Source organism: Gracilinanus agilis, chromosome 3 (genome assembly GCF_016433145.1).
Source record: "Gracilinanus agilis isolate LMUSP501 chromosome 3, AgileGrace, whole genome shotgun sequence".
Lineage (NCBI taxonomy): Eukaryota > Metazoa > Chordata > Mammalia > Didelphimorphia > Didelphidae > Gracilinanus > Gracilinanus agilis.
In genome coordinates, this window is record NC_058132.1 from 540640938 (window position 1) to 540660302 (window position 19365).

Sequence of the window (19365 nt, forward strand, 5' to 3'; positions counted from 1 at the left end):
GTTTGGGGCACCCATTAAGTCATTGGCAGCTCACCAGGGATTGTTCCTGAGAGCAGCAAGACTTAAGACCCCCCCCACAAGATGCTAAAGAAATCACAGACTCTGAACACAGACCCTAAGCCCAGGCACAGGCGAAGGAGCTGACACAGGCGTGGACTAAGGAGCAGACTAAGGTGTGGACTAAGGAGTGGATTAAGGTGAGGACAAACTGGCTGATTCTGAGTGCAGGAGCGGACCTTGAGTGGGGACCCAGTGCAGAGAGGTGCTTGACTATGGAAGCAGCTCCCTGCGACTGTTAAAGGAGCCTCAGGCAGAAGAACGAGTAAGGAGACCACCAGGAGGCTTGTCCCAGAACAACTAGACCTGAGATCTCAGGAGTCTAAAGAGGGCAGACAGATCCTGGATATGAGCATAAAGCTGAGAGGGAACTCAGCTTACAATGGCAAGCCAGAATCATAAGGAAAACCAGAAGAGAAAGATGAAGAAGAAAAAACCGTTAACACTTGACGACTCTAACACAGAAAAAATCCAGACAACAGAGGAAACAGTAGAGGAGAACAAACAATCCAAACCTTCCCAAAACAATGAAAATGGGTCACAAGGTCTTGAAGAGTTCAAATCTGAGATCATGAGAATGAAGGAAGAGATCTGGCAAGAAAATAACAGTTTAAAAGGCAGAATTTCAGATTTGGAAAGTGAGGCAAGTAAATCAAAGACCAGAAATGACCAGATTGAAAAGGAAAACCAAATGATTGTAGCTGAAAACCAGTCTCTAAAGGCTAGAATTGGGCTATTAGAAAAAGATGCCCCCAAATAAAAAGAATTAATAAGCAAATTGGATACCAAAATCAAACAGCTGGAAAAGAGGTCAGACCAAACTGAAAAGGAAAATCAAAAGCTTATAGCAGAAAACCAGTCTCTAAAGACAAGAACTGGGCAAGTAGAAGCCAATGATATATTAAGACAGCAAGAGCAAATAAAATAAAGTCAAAAGACTGATAAAGTAGAAGGAAACATGAAATACCTCCATGAGGACCTCACAGATCAAGAAAACCGGTTTAGAAGAGACAATTTGAAAATCATTGGTCTTCCTGAAAAAGCAGAAATTAATAGAAATTTGGACTCCATACTAAAAGAAATTATTCAGCAAAATTGCCCTGAAGTTCTATAAGAGGGCAATATAGACATTGAAAGGATCCACAGATCACCCTCTACAATAGACCATGAAAACACAACCCCCAGGAATATAATAGCCAAATTTAACAGCTTCCAAGTAAAAGAAAAAAATTTACAAGAAGCCAGAAAGAGACAATTCAGATATCAAGGATCACCAATCAGGAACACACAGGATCTGGCAGCCTCCATGCTAAAAGACCTCAAGGCTTGGAATATGGTATTCAAAAAGGCAAGAGAACTGGGTTAACAACCAAGGATCACGTACCCATCAAAACTGACTATATTCTTCCAGGGGAAAGTTTGGGCATTCAACAAGATAGAAAATTTCCAAGCATTTGTACAGAAAAGACCAGGACTAAATGGAAAGTTCGCTATCCAACCACAAAAATTAAGAGAAACATGAAAAGGTAAAAAAACAGAAGGGAAAGTAAGAAAACTCACATTTTTTTTAAATTTTCCTCTTTAAAGGCTTCAATAAAATCTAATTATTGGAACTCCTATGTGGAGAAATGTTATGTATAATTCTCTGTAGTGAACTCTGTTCACCATTATAGCATTCACTTTTACAATAATTAGAAGAATTATTAATGGGGAGAGGTTGGAATACTAAATGGTCTAAGATGATATGGGCGGGAGGGAAAGAGGGGAGAGAATAGTGGAGGACACCAAAAGAATCTTGAAGGAATAAGAAAAATAGGATACACTATTACACACAAAGAGGGCATGGGAAGGGGAAGGGATGAATACTATTATAAGAAGTAGAGGAAGAGAGCATTAAGAGGTAATATTTAAACTTGACTTTCAGTGTAATCAACCTGGAGAGGGAAGAGTAGCTATAATATCCATTGGGATATAAAACTCTATCTAACCCTACTGAGAAATTCAGAAGGGATAAACCAAGGGGAGCAGGGGAGTGGGGAGGTCAAAAAGGGAGGGGAGAAGAAGAGGGAGGGAATTCATTAGGCCTTTAAAAAAAGAGGGGCATAATAAGGGAGGGGGTAGAAAGAGAAGTTAATCAAGGGAGGGGATAAGGGATACCAGCTTAAAGCAAACTACTGATTTAAAAGGAAATAGTGTAAGAAGAAGGGGTAGGACTAGGGGAGGATACAAAAATGTCAGTGAATGCACAACTGATAATTATAACTCTGAATGTGAATGGGATGAACTCGCTCATAAAACAGAAGAAAATAGCGGAGTGGATTAGAAACCAAAATCCCACCATATGTTGTCTAAAAGAAACACATATGAGGTGGGTGGACATACACAAGTTTAAAATAAAGGGCTTCAGCAAAATCTTTTGGGCTTCAAATGAGAAAAAAGGCAGGAGTGGCAATCATGATTTCTGATAAAGGCAAAGTAAAAATAGATATGATTAAAAAAGACAGGGAAAGTAATTACATCCTGATAAAAGGCAGTATAGACAATGAGGAAATCATGTTGCTCAATATATATGCACCAAATGGTATAGGATGGTTTAACATTAGGAAAACCATCCACACAATTGACCATATCAACAATCTAACAAACAAAAATCACATGATTATTTCAATAGATGCTGAAAAAGCCTTTGACAAAATACAGCATCCATTCCTATTGAAAACATTGAAAAGTATAGGAATAGAAGGACCCTGCATAAAAATAATAAACAGTATATACCTAAAACCATGAACAAGCATTATATGCAAGGGGGATAAATTAGAAGCCTTCCCAATAAGATCAGGAGTGAAACAAGAATGCCGATTATCACCTCTTTTATTCAACATAGTACTAGAAACACTAGCAATAGCAATTAGAGAAGAAAAAGAGGAGACTAAGCTATCACTCTTTGCAGATGATATGATGGTCTACTTAAAAAATCCTAGAGAATCAACTAAGAAGCTTGTAGAAATAATCAACAACTTTAGCAAGGTTGCAGGATACAAAATAAATGCACATAAATCATCAGTATTTCTATATATTTCCTACACATCACAGCAGCAAGAGATAGAAAGAGAAACAACATTTAAAATCACCCTAGACAATATAAAATACTTGGGAATCTATCTACCAAAACAAACACAGGAATTATATGAAAACAACTACAAAACATTTTCCAAACAATTAAAACTAGATCTAAACAATTGGAAAAACATTGATTGCTCATGGGTAGGACAACCTAACATAATAAAAATGACCATTCTACCCAGATTAATTTACCTATTTAGCATCATACCAATCAAATTACCAAAAAACTTTTTCACTGAATTAGGAAAAACTATAACAAATTTCATTTGGAATAACAAAAGATCAAGAATACCAAGGGAAATAATGAAAAAAAAATGTGAAGGAAGGGGGTCTAGCAGTACCAGATATTAAACTATACTATAAAGTGGCAGTCATCAAAAATGTATGGTGCTGGCTAAGATACAGAAGGGAGGATCAGTGGAACAGACTTGGGGTAAGTGACGTCAGCAAGACAGTATATGATAAACACAAAGAGCCCAATTTTGGGGACAAAAATCCACTATTTGACAAAAACTGCTGGGAAATTTGGAAAACAATATGGGAGAGATTAGGTTTAGATCAACATCTCACACCCTACACTAAGATAAATTCAGAATGGGTGAATGACTTGAATATAAAGAGGGAAACTATAAATAAGTTAAGTGAACACAGAATAGTATACTTGTCAGATCTCTGGGAAAGAAAAGATTTTAAAACCAAGCAAGAGTAAGAGAAAATTACAAAAGTTAAAATTAATTATTTTAATTATATAAAACTAAAAAGCTTTTGTACAAACCAAAACAATGTAGCCAAGATCAGAAGGGAAACAACAAATTGGGAAAAAAATCTTTATAACAAAACCTCTGACAAGGGTGTAATTACTCAAATATACAAGGACTTAAATCAATTGTATAAAAAATCAAGCCATTCCCCAATTGATAAATGGGCAAGAGACATGAACAGGCAATTTTCAGATAAAGACATCAAAACTATCAATAAGCACATGAGAAAGTGTTCTAAATCACTAATAATTAGAGAAATGTAAATCAAAACAAGGGGCAGCTGAGTGGCTCAGTGGATTGAGAGCCAGGCCTAGAGACTGGAGGTCCTAGGTTCAAGTTCGGCCTCGGACACTTCCAGCTGTGTGACCTTGGGCAAGTCACTTGACCCCTACCGCCCACCCTTACCCCTCCTGGGCCAAGGAAGGTCCCTAGCCTGGATGAAAAAAGGAGGAGGGTTGGGCGTGGGGCTAGAAACCCCACCCTGTAAAAACTACATCTGCTAAAGAAACTGCAACCTAAAGTAGGGGCAGCTGGGCTAGCTCAGTGGATTGAGAGCCAGGCCTAGAGACAAAAGGTCCTAGGTTTAAGACCGGGCTCAGACACTTCCCAGCTGGGTGACCCTGAGTGACTGTGTCCCACTGCCTACTGGTTGTGGCCCTATGCTCCTAGAATGGAGTCCCAGGATAAAAAAAAATCAAAACAACTCGGAGGTATCACCTCATACCTAGTAGAATGGCTAAAATGAAAGAAGGGGAGAGTAATGAATGCTGGAGGGGATGTGGCAAAATTGGAACATTAATGCATTGCTGGTGGAGTTGTGAACTGATCCAACCATTCTGGATGGCAATTTGGAACTATACTCAAAGGGCTATAAAAGAATGCCTGCCCTTTGATCCAGCTATACCATTGTTGGGATTGTACCCCAAAGAGATCATAGATAAACAGACTTGCATGAAAATATTTATAGCCGAGCTTTTTGTGGTGGCAAAAAACAGGTAAATGAGGGCATGCCCTTCAATTCGGGAATGGCTGAACAAATTGTTGTATATGCTGGTGATGGAATACTATTGTGCTCAAAGGAATAATAAACTGGAGGAATTCCATGTGAATTGGAAAGACCTCCAGGAACTGATGCAGAGTAAAAGGAGGAGAGCCAGAACACTGTACACAGAGACTGATATACTGTGGTAAAATAGAATATAATGGATTTCTGTACTAACAGCAATGCAATGACCCAGGACTATTCTGAGGCATTTATGGTAACGAACACCACCCATATTCAGAGGAAGAACTGCAGGAGAGGAAACACAGAAGAAAATCAACTGCTTGAATACATGGGTTTATGAGGACATTATTGGGGATTGAAAGTACCACACCAATGCAACTATCAACAATTTGGAAATAGGTCTTGACTAATGACACATGTTAAAACCAGTGGAAATGCATATCAGCCAGGGGAGGGGGAAGGTCGGGGGGTGAAGGGAAAGTAAGAGCATAATCATGTAACCATGTTAACTTTTCTAAAATATTAATATTAATAAATGTTTAAAAATTAATAAAAAGACCACAAGAAAAAAAAGCAATAAGTAATTTGAGATACCACCTGTCATGATCAGGATTTTTTCCTTTAAGTTATGAGTGGATATTTGAATCATGAGCTTTCAACTGTGGGAAAAGTCCAGGGTGGATGAAATAATCTGTACAAGCAAGATTAAGGAGATGTTGAGGATTTGGGGAAAAAATTAAACAGTTTTTTGGAAAGACAGACTCAGAAAATTTTGCAAGAGGTCCTGTATTGAAGCTGTGTGATGAAACTTATTTTACACATTATCAAAACATTCTGAAAGGGAGGAAGAAACAAACTTCCATTCCAAAAGTTTTCGTTGAAATGGCCTCTAAGAGAAATCAAAGAAAAGTGTGTGGCAAAAGATCCAAAATTCAATGAATAAAATGTTGATAAGTAAAAAATAGCAATGAAGATTATCAATGAAGTTACATATCACAAGTAATGTGTAAGGTCAATTTTGCATTTAAATGTGTTACCTGTGTAGAAAGTAAGTTATGTTAAGTAATAGCACAGGAAATTAAAACCTTCATTACCAGCATCTTCTCCTGACCTTGAAGATAAATAACATTTCCTAAGCAAGTTGATTTCTTTATAATCTTTCTTAATATCTATAAATATATTTACTTGTTATTTATGAAGTACATTTTCATATTTAAAAGCAGATATCTTAAAAAATTATGTGTTTTTTGGGTCAGAATGGATTAATTGCATTTCCATTAATTTAAATAGGGAAATTCAATTTGACACATGAGCAAGATGAATTATAAGCTTGGCCAAGGAATGAATTGAACTTGTGTGTCAAAGTACCACTGTATTCTTTTTTTTTCTTTTTGAGTTTTTTATTTCTTTTTTTAATATTTTACTTTTTCCAATTACATGTAAAGCAATTTTAATATCCATTTTCATGATTTTGAGTTCTTAATTCTTTCCATCCTTTTCTCCTCCATTGTTAAGGCAAACAATCCCATATAGGTTATACATATGCAATCATACAAAACATGTCCATATTTGCCATGCTATAAAAGAAAACACCAATAAAATTAAAGATGATAAAATTTTAAAAAGTTGTGATCTCCACTTAGAATGGCCCATGAATTGATGAAGTAAAAAATATTCATATGAAATCAAATCAAATGAATTATCATGAGGCAATGAAGACTCAGCTGAAATTAAATGTTAAAGGCTGGTGAACCAGTTAGTGCTATTGTACCATCTAGAGGTGTTCAGCAGTATATATGTAGAAATAGAGAGAATAAACAATGGAATGTCATCAAGGTATAAATAATGATTGAACAAGTGGGTAAAGGTTTAAATAAGAGTACACAATGTGTATAGATAAACTTGGTAACTATAACTCTAGGGATGCTATTGCAAAGGGAAGATGAAATCAGAGAAGGAGAGATAGTCCAGCAGAAAAAAAGGAATAGATTCATTGGATTTTTTTCAATGGTAGTAAATAAGTTAAGGAAGAATAGGATGTTCTGGTCAGCTAGAAGAAATTCATAGATGTGCCCTAGAGATAGATAGGGCATTTATGGGAAATAGAGAGATCCAGGGCATAAACATCTCTATACTGACTGAAGTAGAATGAAACTTCAGGTCATGAAAGTTGAGGTGGTTGTTAAAATTGGAGACCCATATATTTGAGATATCACCATTTACAATGAAGTTCTATTACATAATGATGAAGTGGGATGAAGAGGAAGACTGAGTCAAGAGAAGTAAATTTTTGAGAAAAAAGAGAGAATGTTATTAGATAATAGCCAATAGAATCTGGTCATAGTGATATAGACATATGTAGTATAGCTCAAAGAATTGGAATTATTGAGTGATGATGGAAGAAGTAGGGTCTGCAACTTGCAATGAATTACAAAGCAATGCCTACTCCTTCTGAAACAGTATATGAGTGGGCATGACTAAAGGTTACCATTGTAGAAGGTGGTTAGAGATGAGACATATTCTGGAAATGTCCCAATTTCTATGAGTGTAAGATGTTGGAAAGATTATGAAGGAAGAAATCTAAGAAAAGAAAGTTTGCTATGGAAAGAAAAGGAAAGTTTGCTATGGTTCATAATAGCACATTGCTAATACACACACAAATACACACACAAAAATGCAAAAAAAAACCAATCTTCACATTATTCTTATTTTTTGGTGATATATTCACTAAGCCAAATCAGTTCCTACTTAAAATTTAAGACCTAAGATTTAAAAAATATCAATCCTGTGTTAGCTTAAATTTAAAAAGGCATTACTTTAAAATTTTTAAATTAAAAATGCATTTTGTTTTAAGTGAAGAAATAAAATTCCATGTAATGGAAAGTAATTGCTTGCAGACTAACCAGGTCTCCCTGTTCTGACTTTGATTCAAAATCAGCAAATGGAATCAGAGGATCCTAGAAATAGAAGAAACCTGAGAAATTGTCTAAGCATTTCATATTCTCTAATCATCTAAAGATTTTGTATCATTTTTGCAAGTATTAAAGGTATTTCAAAATGGATGTCCAATAGTTTTGAAGGGAATAAATATTATGTAAAAATATATGTGTATATATGTATATTTATATATTTTTCATAGCAACTGATGTATCTTTTTCATAGAAACTGGTCTTGAATTATTAAATCTTCCCACTATGAATTGATTTGTTTGTTTATTTTCAGGGTTTTCCTTTTCCTTAGTGAGAGCTTTGCTTCTACTTTGCATTCTATAGCAAGAGGGAAATAAATGTCTATTTTTTAAAACTGTGAACCCAAGAATATGGGAGATCAGAAACTTTGCTCCTTTAGATGTAGTTGGTGATGAAACAGACGTCTGTTTCATTGTTTTGTATTGTTTTATGTGAATAGTCAAAATTACAAGTGAGCATTGATTGTTGTAGTAAGAATAAAGTGGGGTCATGTGAAACTAATTGTTGCCTAAGTATTTGTGGTAGAAAAAGCTGAAGTGCTTCAGAATTACAGACATTAGATTCATCACTTTGACATTTGCAGCATCTGTTTCTATGCTAAGAAATATGGTTTCTTTCTACCTTTCTAGAAAACTAGGACTTATATCATTCTCTGGAGATGACTAATGGAAAAACACCATTAGAAGGGAAAGAATGGCAATGTGATAGTAGGCGGGAGAGTTGAAGAGAATGATATAAAAAAGATATTTAAGAAAAAACTGAACTGCAATTAAGAGAATGGAACATATATACTTTAAGAAAATCATTTGAAATTACCTGAAATCTGGGTGACTGTAGTCAGTCAAATTCCTCATTTGAACACCCACTCTAAAAAAAGCCAAAGCACCTAGAATGCAGATTTTTCCTTAAATATTAGTGAATAAAACCTCCAAGACTTCAGGAAAGAGGTAGTTGATATAACTGTGACTTGATATGTGAGATAACCTTGAATGCAGACAGCATTTATCAGATCAGCAAAAAAAGAAAAAAGTAATGATCTAGTAGGCTTCTAGGTGGCAAAGTAGAGCATAGGCTTGACATTGGAAAGAACTGAGTTCACAGTCCCTCCTCAGATATTTACTATACTTAGCCTTTGTAAGTCTTAGTTTTTCTATTTTTAAAATGGGAATAATAACAATAGCATCTGTATCATAAGATTGGTGTTAGGATTAAATCTTAAATGACTACATAATAAAGCATAAAATGAGTCATATATTAACTTTCTGGTTCCTATTCCACTATTCTTGCAAAGGAGAATGCTAAATCTGTACATGATATTCATGGAAAGGGTTTTATAGACTTTGAATACATACTTGACCCACAGTCAATTCCATATTCAGATTACCACTTCATTAAATGAGGGAAGACACAATTGACCTTTTTTTACTCTAAGTTTTCAGTCTCTGAGCTATTATTTTATATATACTATTTTCAATTGGTTCATTATCTGCACACACTTCTGTTCTATTGAAGGACATTGAGCTTGACAGTTTTACTCTTTACTAGTTACCCTATTTGTTATAAATTGGGGTTACCCTGCCCTTTGTTTCACATCTGCCACTTCCCCATCTTTGGCTTTTGGTTTCAAAGAGATTTTTTAAAGCTAGGCTTCCAGTTAGAACAAGTAATTAACACATCAGCTAAGATTTGAAAGGGGAAAACCACTATGGCATACAAACACATGCCAGAGTTGGTGTTTTCACTCAGAGAATGCCTGAAATATTCATTACATGCCTTGAATTTTCACTGTAGGGAGAGGAGAAAAAACTCAAGTAATCAATTTAGAGGTTTCTATTTTATTCATAAAGCATAATTTTACTCTTCTAAGAAAGTATGCTTACTTATTCTTAATGCATTTCATGTGCAACATTCCTGAAAGAACATTTGGTTCAATTGAAGCATGATACTTCAAAGCAAACCCTATTAGTATTATTACTAATTAAAAGTCTAGAAAAAAATTCTTTAAAGGCTGAACACTTTAGAAACTAATAAAAAACAACTTCCCTTATGTACTTCTGTTACATATTCTCTCTACATTTCTCAGGCACAGAAAGTCATCTCAATTTCCTTTCTATTTTGTTTCTAAAGTGTAGCTGATCTGAGGAGAAGGAGGAATTTTAATCTCCTTTTCTAATTTTATTTTCCTTTCCTTACTTCAAGCAGATGCAAATTCCTCATAGTGGCCCTCTTAAGAATCTCTTTTGAACTTTCTTCTCTTGTTTCCTTCCAAAAAAGCAAAGATATCTGAAGAGGTAGAACAGTCACAATTCTAGGTCCTTCATCTTTGGTTTCAGGTGCTTTCCCAACATATTCTTTACTTTCTCCAAAATACAATGTAGGGATCTGACCTGGAGTCAATCTTGTTATTAATATGACTGATTTTTCCTCTGTTCACTACTCTTGCCTCATGTACAATAGGCTGGGTACTGCCACCACTAAAAGCTTCCACTGGTAATAATACTTTGGAGGTACATTATCTCTGTTAAAGCACTATTACATTTTTAGTTTCAGTTAATACTAACTTCTTCTGAAGATTTCTCCCCCAATATATATTCTTCCCTATATGCAATAATTATGTAATATCTTCCACAATGTACAAAGAAAAACATTTTCCTTCTAGCTAAAAGATGAATATTGTCTCTCAGAAATCATTTACTTCTACTAGAGTCCTGCATATATAGCAAATATCCAGTAAGGTCTGTCTATTGATAATAGGAAATTCTCTAGCTTTCTAAGTGTAGAGCTCTAAGTTCTGTAGATGCTTCACACACACACACACACACACACACACACACACACACAAATAAATTTCAACCTGATTTCAATAGGTCAACATACTTTTTTGAAATTACTTCAATATTTCAAGTGTCTGAAATGTCACTGGTGTGGTACTTTCTCTACTGACACATATTGCAACCATTTATGTAACTAATTAGCTGTCTTTCAGAGTTGCTGTTGCCAAAAAAAATAAATCATGATCTTGGGTCCATTTTAGATGACCATTTCTGAATTTAGCTAGGCATTTTTTCAGGCAAAAGATACTACTTGAAGCCTTTCTCCCTTGGCAAAACCTATTAGATGCAAAATCTATTGGCATAGACTTTAAGAATGAAGTCACCTGCACATCACAAGAAAGCATTCATTGCAGGACTTTTTTGAGAGATCAAGTCAATTATTTGGATTATTTTATGCATAGACATATTTATAATAATATAGAACTCTGGAAAGCAGATTGGGAGAAAACACATAGACCACAGTGGACGTCAACAGTTTATCATTATGCCAGGAAATAAATAAAGAAAATCCCAATGATGGCTAGTTGTTATGATATTGGGATAAGCATTTATAGTGTGCATGAAAATCTAATCCGGTTTTTTTTTTCACTAAGTATGTCCCCAAAGAACTGTCATTGGCATATTGATATGCTAAAGGTTCTCTCCATTACCTATTTTTGCCTGTGTGCCTTGAATATTTACATTTAAAATTCCTCTGCCTTCAGCTGTGCCTATTGAATTTGTAATTCAGATTGCCCTTTGAAGAATGAAGTTTAATTATAATTATAGCAGTCAATATTTTAATAACGTTCCAAAAGCAAATTGATGTATGACTTCAGCTGACAGCTTTTTTCTTGAGTTCATAGGCTTTAATAGAATAAAGGTGAGAGTACATTCTATAGCAAAGAAGGTTGTCACTTCACTTCCTACTTTCTTCTAATTCTTCCTGAATGGTTATGCCAATTAAAAATGCTACTACAGAAATGTACATCTCTATCTGCATTTTGATATTTTGGAAGCATCTAAAATTTTTAAACATATTCATATGCAAAATTTGACTATGAAAATTTCCTGTAGCTTCAAGTTTATAACACAATTTATATGGCCCAACATCTTCTATATATCTATAATCATATTTTCTTTCTAACTATCCTCTTAATGAAAATTAACAAAGCTGCTATTTTGGATATGTCTGGCGAGTAACAGTTATATTTGTATACTGCTTTAAGCTTTGTAAAGATGCATAAACCCCACAAAGTTGAGAAGAAAAATTAACAAAATAGGTGACAAGAGTTATGACTCTAAAATGTTCTTAATAAGAAAGAATATTGGACAGAATTTTTTACAAAAGAATGAAGTGTAATAGAGCTTAATGTAATGTTTTACAATTGCCTTTGAAAGTTTATTTGAAGAGTACATGATTGAAAACACATGACTAAATAGTAGTTTATGTTTAAAAAGGCACCTGTTTATTGTAGAAGAAATTGCTTTTTATGTAAACATTGAAAGTGGCCATTGAGATCTCTTCCAACTCTGACAGTTTGATAATTCATATAAAAGTTAAAAAGAAGTTGTCACTGGATCATAGATTTATGGCTGATCTAAATCTGCATTTTGCAAATGAGGAAGTTGAGAGTATAAGAAATTAGATGGCTTGCCCAACATCACAGATAGTAGCAGTAACAGGATTTGATTACAAATCAGTATTCTACCCCCTTCCTCAGATCTAAGGGAAAAAATAATTTGGTCATTTAAAAATATAGAATCAGCTGATTATATCTAATTGAAGGAAAAAATCCCAGGGAACTGAATTATATGTGAATTGTCTATACTGCTCAAAGTCCCTGAATAATTGATAGGTTTCCACTTTACTATGTATTACACAATGAAAAAAAAATGAACAAGACTTGCAAAATGTTGAACTTTTGAAGCTGGGAAATAGAATGTGAAAGGTCTTTAAGGAACATTTAATGGCAATAGGGAGTAGTCCTGATGAATCACTAGATAGTACATTTCCATAAAAGTTAGCAATGCACCAATACCCAAGAATGATACTAGGATTCATAACGGTACTGGTAGCAAGGATGAAATAAGAAATCATGTCCCTGACTGATCGTGCTCACTGATGTTCTCACATCACTCCTTAAGAGCATAAAAAATGTTAACTCCAGTGTCTGGGACAGAGTCCAACTCAGTTCATTTTATTCTGCATCCTTAAATTGCTTCCAAAATTTACTTAAACCCAGTGTTTTCCTTTAAGTTCTTGTACAGCATTTTAATGCAGATGCCTAAATATTTCACTCCAGCAGTGACTACATTTTAATGGAGATGACAAGATGATGTAATTTTGTTAATGAATAATTGTTTTGGAGTATGATATCATAACCTTGAGGGAAAAAAAACGCCCAATCACTATAATATTAGGGGGAAATCTATGAATCTAAAAGTTCTTTTATGTCTTTTTAAAATAAGACACCATATATAAAATATTTTAAAACCTTAAAATAGTATATAATTGCTAATTATTATAATTATTAATATTATTATGCATTATTCTGATGACAGTGATTGTGAAAAATGGAAGGGACATTATTAGTCATCTTGTCTGACACCATTTGTTTTACATATAGGAAACCTAAGGTTAAGAAAGGCAAATCAATTCATTCAATTCATAATTACCAGACTTATTACTAGCATGCTCTTTGGATAGAGTCCCCATCTTTTGCTCTTTCCACTTTAGCACTCATACTTTAGTTACTCAATTTAATTTGGAATCTAAACTTGCATAGAATTCCAAGGAAGCAAGGAAACTATGTTGTAACTATTCAAAAGTGAAACAACAAAAACACAACTGATTTACAGGAATAAGAGCTAAATTGCAGTTCTTATAAAATATGGGGAATTTCACTCATAAAATATTTGGTAAATTGCCATTATTAATCAATTTGTATTCATCAGTTTAACTTTCTTTAAATCCATTTTATTCTAAATATAGTTGGCTCCATCCATTATTTTTTAAAAAGTTTTAAAAACTGGTAATACATAAATTTAAGTTAATGTATACAGTTCTTCAATGTTGTTATATTTAACTACAATTTTATTATAGCTAAAGGAAATTATTATAGTTTAGTGCTAATCTGATAAAACATGAATTCTTTGAAGTCATGGTTTGAGGGTCATTGTTTATTATACTGAATAGTAATAGCCTGCAAGTGTGTTGAAAAAGGGTAAGGCCCTGGGAAGTATGTAGAGAATATTGACTCATATAGTATACTAGAGATTTCCCTTGCCAAAGAAGAAAAATTGTCAAATATATTGTTATATGATTGCTGAAATCAAAAAAATAAAGTGCCTTCAAATTGATTAATGTTTTGTACTATTCTGGGAGTTCTCTGGTCTTCAAGATGCAAAATAAATTCTAAGAAAGTATCTAAGCGATTGATCCAAATTGCTTTAGGGATTATATTTCTAAGGCAAATATATGCATGCTCCAACTCAACCCAAACAGTCTATTTGGGGGAACAATAACCCCAAGTAAAATTAAACTGAAATTAATGATAACATGTACCAACTTTCATTGGTAAACCAGAAGGAGCTTAATGCTAAGGGGAAAACTTATACAAGAAAGGAAATATCTGAGCTAATGAAATTCCTCAAACATCTTTTAAATATCTACTGTGCAAGTATTTTCAAAACATAGGTAAGGAATGTAATGCTTAATAATAGCCAGTATTTATATAGTACTCTGAGATTCACAAAACACTTAAAATATTTTATAACATTTAATCCTCACAACAACCATATGGGGTAAATCCTATTATTACACTCCATTTTAAAAAAATGAGGTCATTGAGGCTGAGAGAGCAAGTGACCTGTCCAAAAATACCCCACATTTAAAGTAGAATTTGAACTTGTCTTCCTAGTCCAAATATAGAACTTCTTAATCTCAGTTAATAACACATAATTCCAATTATCATGTTATTTCTAGTCTTGTAGGGAAAAATGGCACACAAGTAAATAACTATAGTACCAATTCAAATCTATGTGATAAATGAACATCGATGGGGCTATGTTAATTTTCCATCAATACTCTGCACCAGCTTATATGGAGTGCAACAACTAACGATACTATCATAACCTAGACTCTGGTTAAAGATCATTTATGTTATACCTGACTGAGAATGAAGTTGATACAATTACATTCCTAGTAAAACATTTTAGGTTCAAAAATATGGATATGGAAGGACTTTAGAGGTTATGAAGTCTGACCATTTCATTTTACAGGTGAGGAAATTCATTCCCTGAATGATTAAATGCCTTTTGTTCGATGGAGTGTAGGTGTCTAAGGTGGGATTTGAACTCAAGGCTTCTTGTCTCCAAGTAAAACTCAACACACCACTCAAAAAGGTAGAAAATGAAGAGAGTATAGGGTTCATTCCAGTTTGAATTTAATTAAATCTATAAATATATGCTGACCTTAGTTTGCTAGTCTAAGCAATTACATCTCTTATCAATGGTGTATAGGTTAGCAAAGAAAATGTGTGATGTCTTAAATGACAGAAAAGGACAAAAAGTCAATCATTCGTCTATGCCTTGGGAATGCCACAACAATCTAGTGACTATTAAGAAACTAAATGATCCTTGGTGTACTCAGTTCTTAAATCCATCCCAAATTAAAACTTTTCTCTAGGAGATTGGAATGAAAGTATATGTGGAATATATTCACATACCCAAATAAATGTTTGTCCAAGAGGGCTATCAAGCATAACAGTGTCTGAATATATTCATATGAGAACAGATGAATCATGAATACATTGCTCAAGTATATAAATTGGAAAGGTAGTATTAAAAATAAGTTGCAATGGTTTTGCATAGAAATGGAACCTGCAAAATTTATCCTTTTCAAAGAAGTTTCAGATTTCAAAAAGGATTTAAGAATAAAGAAAAATGCTAAACTTTAAAAATAACATGATGATTTTTTTCTTTAGCTTAAGGAATACAGTACCAAATCCAAAACTGTCTATAAAACTTTAGAGTATTCACCACCATAGAAGGAACACGAGGAATCTGGATGCAAAATGAAACATAATATTCTTCACTTTACTTTCTCCAAAATTTTTTCTGTAATGTAATCAATATGTGTCTTGTTTCATAATATGATAAACAAGGAAATATCTGTTATAGGATAATATATATGCAATCCATATCATATTCCCTTCTTTCATTATGAAGGGGGAAGAATGATAGGAAAGGAAAAAAAGAATGATACATAATTTTTTAAACCATAATATCTTTTATATATATCCTTCTATATTAATTTTATTTGTTACAGGACTAGGCAATGGGGGTTAAGTGACTTGCCCAAGGTCACACAGCTAGGAAGTGTCTGAGGCCAGATTTGAATCTAGGACCTCCTATCTCTAGGCCTGACTCTCAATGCACTGAGAAATCCACCTGCCCCGTGATACATAAATTTTTGAATATAACTAATGTAAGAATTTGTTTCTCTTGGATAAGCATATTTATTATACATTATTACATATTTATAAGCAATTGCATGTATTACATTATTGGAATTGATATATTATATGTTATTATTAATATTTTTATATTCCTAGTATCTTCTCAGATTTATTTAAATAAAATAGGCAGTGAGGTAGGAAGGCATTAATCCAAAGGGAGATCTGATTTTCCTCTACCTCAGAATCAAACTCTACATTCTTATGTTTTACCCATTAACCTCTCTCATCCTGGAGCTAACCAGAGCATATGAATTGGGCATGCTACTAAACAATCGTGAGAATCCTCTCCAACCAGCTTTAAAACAATGCCTCAAAATGAATCCTGGAGTGAAAGAAGCAACTTTCATACAGAGAACAACTTGAAAGATAGGCAGAGAGGGTCTGTTTTGCTGGGATGAGAGGGAAGCATAGCGAAGGAGGCTATACCAAGAATTACTGTTGTATTCTAACAGCAAGTTCCCCAATCCCAGATCTACTGTTCCAGGTTCTGAACCTGGACCAAAGATAACTTTCAGAATCTAAGACATGCCTAAGACAACAGTGGTGCACCCTCATGAATATGTTGCAAAGTTCTAAACCCCAGTCCAAGCTTCAATAAAGTATAGAATCCCAGGACAAGGTAGTCTGCAGCACACCTTATCTGTGTAAAACCAGAGCAAGGCCTGAAACCCCAGTGCAAGACAGTCCCCAGCTTGCTAGCCTATGTAAGCCTAGACCAAACTAGTCCTTACCAAAGCTCAATGTGAAGTTACAAGCCACACAGCAAGGCAGCCCATAGGGTGCTGAGCTGATCAAACATAGAATGATAACAAAAGTCTCTAACCAACCTGGAGGAAAGGGTTTGTGCTCCAACAAAAGGTAACTCACAGTGCTTTGAGCTCCACAAGACATCAGTAGTCTCAGGGGGTGATTCAATAGGCAGTGGGAAGTAGCTTTCAGAGCTCCAGAGCCACAGGCCGTAATACCACATTGGAAGAACTGAAAATTGCAGAAACCTAGAAATAGAGATGGGAGTAGCATGAAGTAAGAGCTGAAATTTTTGAGAGTACTTTCTCTACCCCAAGACTACTTACGACTTTTAAGATAAGAGTGGAAATCAAGAAAAATGATGAGAAAATGAAAAACATATAAAAGCACCTAACAATAGAAAAAATTTATGGAGATAAAGAGTAAGGCATAGACTCAGAAGGGGATGGTGAAAGTAAAGCAAATACATGCAAAATTTCAAAGAAATATATGAATAAGTCACAGGTTCTAGAGGAGCTCAAAATGGATTTCAAAAATTAATTGAGAGGCAGAGGAAAAATGGGGAAGAGAAATGAAAACAATACAAGAGAAAAACCCAAATAAACAGTGGAATTGGCCAAATGAAAAAGAAAGTTCACAAACTCACAAAATAAAAAAAAATCATTCCAAAAACTAGAATTTAGCAAACATATGAATCTAATGACTTCGTGAGATATCAAAAAAAAAGAAAATCAAAAGAATAAAAACAGATAAAAATCATAAAATATCTCATTTAAAATAATAATTGCCCTGGAAAATAGATCAAGGAGAGAAAATTTAAGAATTATTCAAGTACCTTGGTAGTATTCTTTGATTATGGTAGTTTTCTTTTATTATGATGTCCAAGCTTTTTTTTTTAACATGGCTTTCAGATAGTACCTATAGAGAAGTCTAAGTGAAATAAGACAGTGAGGAAGGTAACAGAAGGGAGGGAGAAGCAGAGTGTGGTGACTAAAAGCAAAACATCTATGAGGAGGAGTAGTGTGAAAAGAGAAAGATCAATATCAAGAGGAGAAAATAAGATTAAGTGTAATACACTGTTGATAATCATAACTATGAATGTGAATGTGATAAACTCAAGCATAAGGCAGAATATACATAGAAAAGCAAATTTAAAAAAAATAGAATTCTACTATATGTTGTTCACAAGAAACCCATCTGAGACAGGGAGACACACAATGAGTAAGGTAAGAAACTGGAACAGAATCCATTGTGCTTCAGATAAAGTTAAAAAAAAACAAACAGGAATAGCAATCATGATTTCAATCAAAGTTATAGCAAAAATAGGTCTAATTGGGACTTCTGGTTAAGATGGAGGCAGAGTAAGGAGCAGCTGCTCTATCTCTCCTAAACAAAGCATACAGGACTCCTCAAGAGGACATAAAAATGAATCCAGATGAAAAAAGGAACCCCACAACAGGGCACAGCATTGAAGGTATGCAGAATTGGGGCATTTCCACCCTATAAAGGGGTGAAACAGTTCTCACTAAAACGTGAGAGGAAGAAGCCCATCCACACCCACACACACACCACGCACAGCACCAAGGCCAACGCACAAGAGTGAAAACAGGATTGGGGTAACCAGTAAATCACTAGAGGCCCCAGGGCCTGTACCTGAGAGCTGCAAGACATAGGACTCCAAATGGGGGGGGGGTGCACACGGACTTTCCCAAGTGTCTACGCGGGTGAAAACATTGCCCTAGACGTGGACAAAGATCTCTAATGCAGGGACTTTCCCGAGAGTCTGCGCGGGTGAAGGCATTGCCCTAGGTGCAGACAAAGATATCAAACAAAGGGACTTTCCTGAATGTCTGCACAGGTGAAGGCATTGCCCTAGGCAAGGACAGAGATCTTGAAAGCAGGGACTTTCCCGAGTGTCTACTTGGGTAAAGGCATTGCCCTAGGCATGGACAAAGATCTCAAAAGCAGGGACTTTCCCAAGTGTCTTCTCCAGTGAAGGCATTGCCCTAGGGACAAAGATCTCCAGCACACGGACTTTCCCCAAGAGTCTGAGCAGGTGAAGGCAGTGCCCTAGGCAAGGACAAAGATCTCAAGCCTAGGCTTGGACCTCGAGAGGGGACCCAGTGCAGATGGGAGCGCGATTCTAGAAGCAGCCACAGAGACTGCTGAAGGAGCCTTGGGCAGAGGGGCAGACCAGGGACAACCAGGAGGCTTGACCCCAAGGACAAGGAGACTGGAGCCCTTGGGAGCTTAGAAAGCTCAGGAAGACCCTGAGTGTGAAGACAAAGCTGAAAAGGGGCGGGACTAACAATGGCAAGCCTAGAACCCCAGAAGAAAAAGATTATCAAGAAAAACTCTGGAACACTC